Source organism: Xiphophorus hellerii, chromosome 2 (genome assembly GCF_003331165.1).
Source record: "Xiphophorus hellerii strain 12219 chromosome 2, Xiphophorus_hellerii-4.1, whole genome shotgun sequence".
Classification (NCBI taxonomy): Eukaryota; Metazoa; Chordata; class Actinopteri; order Cyprinodontiformes; family Poeciliidae; genus Xiphophorus; species Xiphophorus hellerii.
This window is the reverse complement of record NC_045673.1, coordinates 29,050,080-29,057,983: the sequence shown is the minus strand read 5'-3', so window position 1 is coordinate 29,057,983 and position 7,904 is coordinate 29,050,080. Positions and strand designations below refer to the sequence as shown.

General features: G+C 38.3%; 1 long non-coding RNA gene across 2 annotated transcripts; it reads left to right on the top strand.

Moving 5' to 3' along the window:
• Window positions 1-535: 535 nt before the first annotated feature.
• On the top strand, window positions 536-6,783 carry LOC116708117 (uncharacterized). Of its 2 annotated transcripts, XR_004336608.1 has the most exons (3): window positions 544-914; window positions 1,743-2,142; window positions 6,747-6,783. It is a non-coding gene; the product is annotated as an uncharacterized LOC116708117 (long non-coding RNA). The 2 variants fall into 2 exon arrangements; XR_004336607.1 differs by lacking the exon at window positions 6,747-6,783 and having other exon boundaries at window positions 536-914; window positions 1,743-2,633.
• The last annotated feature ends 1,121 nt before the right edge of the window (window positions 6,784-7,904 follow it).

Genomic DNA, 7,904 nt, shown 5'->3' with positions numbered 1-7,904 from the left:
ACTGTGGGCTGCACAACAAAACAAAGTTATTATAGAAGTACATCTCCAAAATCATCAACAGCTTTTGTTTAAGTCAAAAAAGTTTCAGAAGTGACACTGTTTTCACTATAATACACTATAGAAATTAAGAGAAAATAAACGAGTCACTGTGTTTCAAACTGAACAAAAATAAAATTGAAGTCATTATCCTTGGACCTATAGAGGAACAACTTCAGTTATTACAGCTGGAAACTAACGATCAGGCCTGAAATCTTGACTCAGACCTGAATCTACAGAGTCACATAAAGACGGTTAAAAAGTCGGCCTTCTATCTTCCTAAAACCATGAATATAGATCACATCACCCAGTTCTAACATCCTTCCACAGGCCCTCTGTAGCTCAGAGAATAAACTTGAAAATGCTGTTGTTAGTTTATAAATGGTCTGCTCAGCATTCCCAGAAATAGAATCAAATATAGAGAAGCAACATTAGCCTTCTGTGTTCCACAAATCTGAAAAAAAAACCCAAAAAAAACCTCAGAGTTCTTGGTTAAACTCTGACCTCTCTGCTGTGTGTTGTTTCGCTTCCTACAGATCAGAGAAACATAACTACCAAACCTGGAGAAAACGTCACTCTGCCGTGTGGCGCTGCTGAGAACCAACATGTTCTGGCTGTAAGCTGGAGCAGAACTGACCTGGGGTCAGACTATGTTCTTCTGTACAGGGATGAGCAGTTTGATACAGAACACCAGTCTGCATCCTTTAAGAACAGAGTTGACCTGAAGGCTGTGGATCGTGGAGACCCGTCCTTGATTCTGAGCAACGTTACAACCAGCGATGCAGGAACGTACGAGTGCCGGGTTGCTTATAAAGATGGCAATGAGAAGATCAAAACTCTAACTCTAATCAGCACCATTAACCTGAGAGTGGAACAAGGTGAGTCTGTTTTTGGATCAGAACCTCCAGCAGCTTCCTGGATTTTAATGTTAGCTTAAAAAAAACATCTCAGATCAGATGTTAGCTGGGTGGACAGAGGCCCACACACTTCCAGGAACTGTGGGCTGCACAACAAAACAAAGTTATTATAGAAGTACATCTCCAAAATCATCAACAAAATTGATGATTTTAACAAAATTAAGTCAAAAAAATTTCAGAAGTGACACTGTTTTCACTATAATAATACACTATAGAAATTAAGAGAAAATAAACGAGTCACTGTGTTTCAAACTGAACAAAAATAAAATTGAAGTCATTATCCTTGGACCTATAGAGGAACAACTTCAGTTATTACAGCTGGAAACTAACGATCAGGCCTGAAATCTTGACTCAGACCTGAATCTACAGAGTCACATAAAGACGGTTAAAAAGTCGGCCTTCTATCTTCCTAAAACCATGAATATAGATCACATCACCCAGTTCTAACATCCTTCCACAGGCCCTCTGTAGCTCAGAGAATAAACTTGAAAATGCTGTTGTTAGTTTATAAATGGTCTGCTCAGCATTCCCAGAAATAGAATCAAATATAGAGAAGCAACATTAGCCTTCTGTGTTCCACAAATCTGAAAAAAAGTCAAGAGAAAACTGCAAAACAGCCGAAACACTGTGATCCTTTAAATCAAGAATAAATCCCCAACTGTTTATAGAGTTGCCTTTGACTTATATTAACTGGAACATTGATCAATGAATTTGATGTATAACTGCTTGATTATTTTGGTTATGACACTAGATAAAATACTAAATACACCAATGGCTTCTGCTCTACAGGGAACAAGGATGGAGGACAGGATGAAGAAGCAAAGGCGGATGGAGGGAACAAGACCAGGCAAATAGTTGTTGCTGCTGCTGCTGGTGGTGGTGGTGCTGTTGTTGTTGTTGTTGCTGTTGCTGTTTGTAAGCGCCATAGAAGGCAGAGATCTTTACGTCCGGATGCTAACCCACCTGCAGAAGAACTTGAGCATATTACATCTGAACTATAAAGATGTAAGCATGCATTGTTTCAACAAACACACATGAAGGTTAAAACTGACATCTACCTGATTATATTTTCTGTTTCATAGAATCTTCCAGTCCAGACTGAACTAAAACTAGCATTAAATAAACCTTAAACATGCTCAGTTTGTGTGAAACATTGCATTTAAAGAAAAATTATTTCATTCGTTTGATTGTATTGCTGTGTTTATGTCTGATTGGCTTAAATGCCTGACAGGAGAAACTGAAAATCACTGGCGACTGTCCCTCCCCTATTTTCAGCAGTGTAAAGTTAAGCTAAAGGAGTTCAGAACAACTCTACTGTAGTACCACAGCACTAAGATTGTAAAACAACACACAGCACCACCAATGAAGCGCAGAGATTACATATGCTCTAAGAACTCCTGTGCATGCTGTCTGTGTGCACGGCCATCTTGTTTTCAGGTAGGAACCATGGAAACCCTTCAGATCTTCAGAACTCTATTTACTCAGTTGTACCAGAACTAAGCAAAGTGAGGCAGTCTTTATTGGAAATTGGTTCCTTTAACTGAAAAATGTTTACTGATCACTATTAATTGTCAGATTTACATTTTAGCATTATTTCTTTTTTTGCAGTTTGTCAAAGCTGGTTTTACTTTAATGCTTTTACTTGGATGCAAAATGTTGCTTTTTTCATGAATGGTGTTAGGCCTATTTTGCTTCTTTTATCCATTTTGCTCTCTTCTAAACAATGCGTTTGCCTGATACATTTCCATCCATCCATTTTCTAACACCTTGTCTCTAGAGGGGTGTGATGGAAAAATTACATTAAGGTCTCATCTGCTAGTCATGTTATATGAATGATTGTGAACTCTCACCAGAAGAACTATTTGGGTTACATGTAGAAGGTTGGAAGTTGTTTTCTACAGCTGCATCAGAACCAGGCTGTCTCTCCCCTTGTTGTTAATTCTATCTTTGGTATAAAACTCATGTGTTTCTCTGCCTGGCAGAGCTTTTCCCAGACTTGTTTCATTACTGATTGTAAAGCTCTCTGTATTGTGCACAATACATGAATAAACCTGATTGAGTGATTTCACCTGAGCAGTGCTTGGAAATAGTATTTTTTCCATGACAGGGGTCAGGAGGGCTGCTGGTGTCTATCTCCAGTGAACGTTTCGGGCGAGAGCCGGGGTTCACCCTGGACAGGTCGCCAGTCTGTCGCCGGGCAACCCAGAGACAGACAGGACACACAACCATTCACACACACAACCATTCACACACACACACACCACCACGCACACACACACACACACACTCACACCTAGGGAGAATTTAGAGAGACCAATTAACCTGGCAGCCATGTTTTTGGACTGTGGGAGGAAGCCGGAGTTGTGATACATTTATTCTATTAAAATACAATATTAATCAAAAGAGTTCACTGAACTACCTCATTGAGCTGATTATTCACATAATTTACTATGAAAATGTTCAATTTTTAACATTTTTTAAAATAATGAAATGTACATTTACTTACCAACTAAAGTTCACAAGAAAATAATGAAAAAAAGATGCATGAATAAATAATTGCAAGGGAGAAATTATTCAAAGATGCTAATTATGCTACACAACGAAAGTGAAAAAACAGAAATAAAACTATGTTAAGAAAACATATTTTGACTTAAAATATTTGTACAGTTAGAGAAAGAAAAAAACCCAATATTTATGGTACTTTTAATACTTAAAAAGATATTCTAAACTGACCTTGAAAATATATTTAAAATTTTTCTGGGGGGGCAGCATGCTGATTGGTCGTGACAAGAAGCAACACTGTGTCAGTCTACTTACTGCTGGGATGAAAACACCTGCAAGACGGAAGGTAGAACGTGAAAGTTGGTGCTGGTGCTCAAATGTTTTGTTGATTTTAGAACCTTCTGTTAGAAATGTTACAGACAGACATGCAAAACACACACTTACATACACCAACATAATCATAATGGACTTTTATGAGCTTTACATCATGTCACGATGTTATTACATCATCAAGCATCAATGTTGTTTTGATTTTTTCATCCATGTTTGAGAAATCCCTCAGTCTCCCCTGGCAACCATTCAGTTGGGTGGACCTAGCCCCGCCTTCAAGAAGGAGCTTTGTCCTCCAAGGTGGGGCTAGATCTGCCTAGGATATATCTCTTTTGTCTGGTAAAAAACAGAAGCCATTTTTTCTTCCGTTAGCGCTGACACTCGCACATTTATCTAGGTTGTATTTACCCAGAATGCTCTACAGCCTGCTTCCTGTTTTTGGAGCTGGTCTACTGGTCTGCACTGTGCGCTTTTTTCAATTGCGCATTCACACCTCCCTATTTTCTAAGCAAACGAACTGGAGCTGATTAAAGCAGATTAAGCAGTTGATGAAATATGCTTGGTTATCTTATTTCATCAAGCTCCCAACAACTTTTCATCCACATTTAGACATCAATAGAAGCCTTTATGTAAGCGGCTTTTCACCTTTCAAACTGCCCGTTGGTATTTTTTCTCCAAACCGAACCAGATGTCTACACTTTTCATTAAACCAAATTTGCTGCTGAACACATATGGGCTGAACACAGGTGCCTTGCAGAGCAAATACCTAGAGCGTGCCCGAGCACATGGGGAACGTATCAGTGAGTTTGTAAATGTGTATGAGTGAGCTTTGTCCTCGCGATGTCCCGGCCCTTCACAGTTCACCGCCTCATTCCGGCTAATTTCCATCCTGAGGTGCCAGAGCAGAGCCTTGATTATGCTCTATAGCAAACTGAAAAGCAGCCCCTCATTTACACTTCAGTGTCTCTGCAGAGAATCATTATCTCCATGTGTAGCACCGCAGCAAAGGTCACACTGATTTCTTTGGTCGTACGCACGGGCGGTGCGCTCAAAGTGGGTCACGGAGATCCGTCTTTTCCACATGTTCGCACTGGACACCTCTTGTTGAGCGTAAGGTGAGAAGCTGTTATTCTGACATGTAATAATAGAACGCCTGGCTTGCTTCCTCTACTGTAAGTGAATTTGGCTAGGGAAATCAAAGCTCAAACCAATGTTTATTTTATTTTATTTTATATTTCAGGTTGGCATTGGTGAGAAAATGGCTGTGTGCCATTTATGCATCAGAGTGGAAAGCTGCATTGCTTGCACTCCATTTGTCCCAGTGCATCAGGTGCCAGGTACACAAGATGACCTCCTCACACACACTGGCAGACCATGAAGAGAAAAGAAATATCACATTGTCTGTTTGGAGTCAAATATCAAAATGTATAACATTTTAAATAAAAAAGTTGGGTTGGGACTTACACAATGGACTGGAGACTCGTCCATTACATCTTCGTAGATTTTCTGTTAAAAATTTTAACGCAATAAATTGTGTTTTTCTTTTTTACATACAAAATCCCAAGGAGGAACCTTTGAATTGTGTTTCAGGTATGTCCGTAAATTTGTAGCACAAGTGACATCCGTAAACAACAACTAACTCTGTCTGCACCTATTGTGGTCTATTCAAATCTCACAGTCACAGCAGAGTCTGAGCTTTCTCACTTGGATTGTCTCAAGTAGAATTTTTAGCGGACCAATCCATAAACACAAGAAGAATTTTTGAACGATGGCATTATTTGCTATATTTTAGAATTGCGGTCTGCCTGTAGTTTTAGAAATGGCAACGGAGGAAGTGAATGAAGCCGTTCAGTTCGTGTCGGCTACGATTCCAAATACTGAATTAACAATAACAGCCATCTTGTTCGGATTAGGAGTTTTCTGTTCATAGAGGAGGATAGTTGTTTACAGCGCAGGCAATTTGTGGTAAGCTTCATAGCGTCATAGATGCTTTACACACATCGTGGACTAACGTTAGCAATTGGGTAAAAATTTAGACTCCAACAGAGTGGACGCCTCCAGGAAGCATCGATTCTCATCCTGAACCTCTGTTCGAACAACGACAAAGCCACTTATATTGGCCCAACAGCAGTTAATTTTTGTTTAACATTGTTGTTGTGTTGGGCTTTTGGTATGTGATGCTGAATTTGTAAAATGTCATCTTTAATCTATGGAAAAGCTTCACACTGTTAACACTTGTGTTGATTATTGCTGACATATGACTGTGTGATTGCTCTGTAAAAATTAATAAAATTTAGGTTCTAAAAAAAAGGCTGTTGTTTGTGAATATTTTGCTAACGGGAGTTAGCCAAGCACTAAACTATCCAAGCCTAAAATACCATCTAAATGCAAGATGCAGTAAGCAACATAAATTGTTACTTATTGCACTAATGTCAGCGTCCACAGTTCAGACTTTGTTTTATACGCTGCTTTTCAGACAGTGTGACATCAAGATGGTTATGTTGATCACATTAGCTCTGGGGGTTTTTTTTATTTGCCAAAGCACAGAGATCATGGTACTTTATAAATGAAGCAGGTTTAATACGAGGTAACACATTTCAACTGTCAATGCAAATACTGTCTTTGGCCGAAATGAATTGTTTTTTTCTTCAAGTAAGGAAAAATGTGATAAAATCATATGTGTTAACTAGATTTATTTAATAATGAAAAAAAAAAAAAACACAAAACTTACAAAAGAGACTGAATACATTTTCATCTGTGGAATGCTGATATTTGCGGAAAAAGAAGTAAAAAGAAAAAACGGTTTTTAACCCAATGACAAGAAAAATAGATAAAAAAAGCAGATTGAAGGTATTTTCACCAGTTCATTGTGGAAATTCAATGCAATTGTTAACTTAAATTCTACTAAAATGTATTTTGTGATTATATCTACATTAAAAAAAAGAACTGTTGGTACTTCAGCATTGTTAGCCATGTCATTAAGAATAATTTTTTAATGTCCAAAGAACTGCAAAACCCATACACAAATTCATCAGCTTTATAAAAGGGTGCAGCTACCCGCCAGGCTGGCTTTCAAAAGATCTGCAAATCCAAAGTTAAGGCAAAAGGAGTTCAAATGTTTCTTGGCCTTTATATATTGCATTTTAGGAACTCTTTAAATCATGCCCAAGTGTCACAGATTTCTCTTAATCCAGCCTCTAAAGAGATATTTGAAGAGGTTGCGGGTGACATCTGACCGGTTGGAGTGCAGTTCAATCAGCGACTTCCTCTCCACATTAATCTTGGCTAATGTTAGAGGGCCCGCTAATAAAACATGGATAATGTGGCTCAGTGGGCACACTAAATCTCAGTTCTTGGCTTCATTAATAAGAAATGATTCTAATAAAAAAGATAATGTTCATGCAGTGAAAATAAGATTTTAATGAGGAATTGTAAATGTTTGGAGAAAGATCACGGGCTAGACTTCAGGCGGACAAACCAAATGATTTTTTTTTTTTATTATTTTTGTTTTCAAGTTCTGGTTGAAGCGAAACAGTGATGCAGATGCTTGCTTTTCATATGCTTCCAGGGCTTTTTATTTGTTTGCTTGAATAAATCAGAAGTATTTCCTCCTCATCTCCCTTTTATATGTAATCAAGCTAGGCCTAAATTATACCATTTCAAGGACCTTTTAACATACCTTCCAGACACTTACTGAGGATCTGCATTTGTAATTACTCTCTCCTCTCGCTGTGCTCCACTGATTTGCAGAGTAGCAATAAACAAATGTCTCGTGGTGCATTCAAAGCGAAATCACAAGGGAATTGTTCCCTTGCATCTTCTGATGCTATGGCTGTTTAATAATCAAGATCCCAATGTGTCAAACCAAACATTGGCACTACTATTTTTTGTGGGGTTTTTTCCCCTCAGAAAAAATGTGATAAAAATTATTCGACTGAAGAGGTTTGCCATGGAAAAGTGTCACTGAACTCTAATTTGGTCACTTGGTTTCATTTACTGCATTAGCTTTTACAATGAGCAAAATTCATTAAGTGTTAGTCAAGCTAGAATGAGGCGGCTTTTTGAAATCGATGTATTGAAACACATCACACAAGTGATGTGCGATCACTTGTACGACCT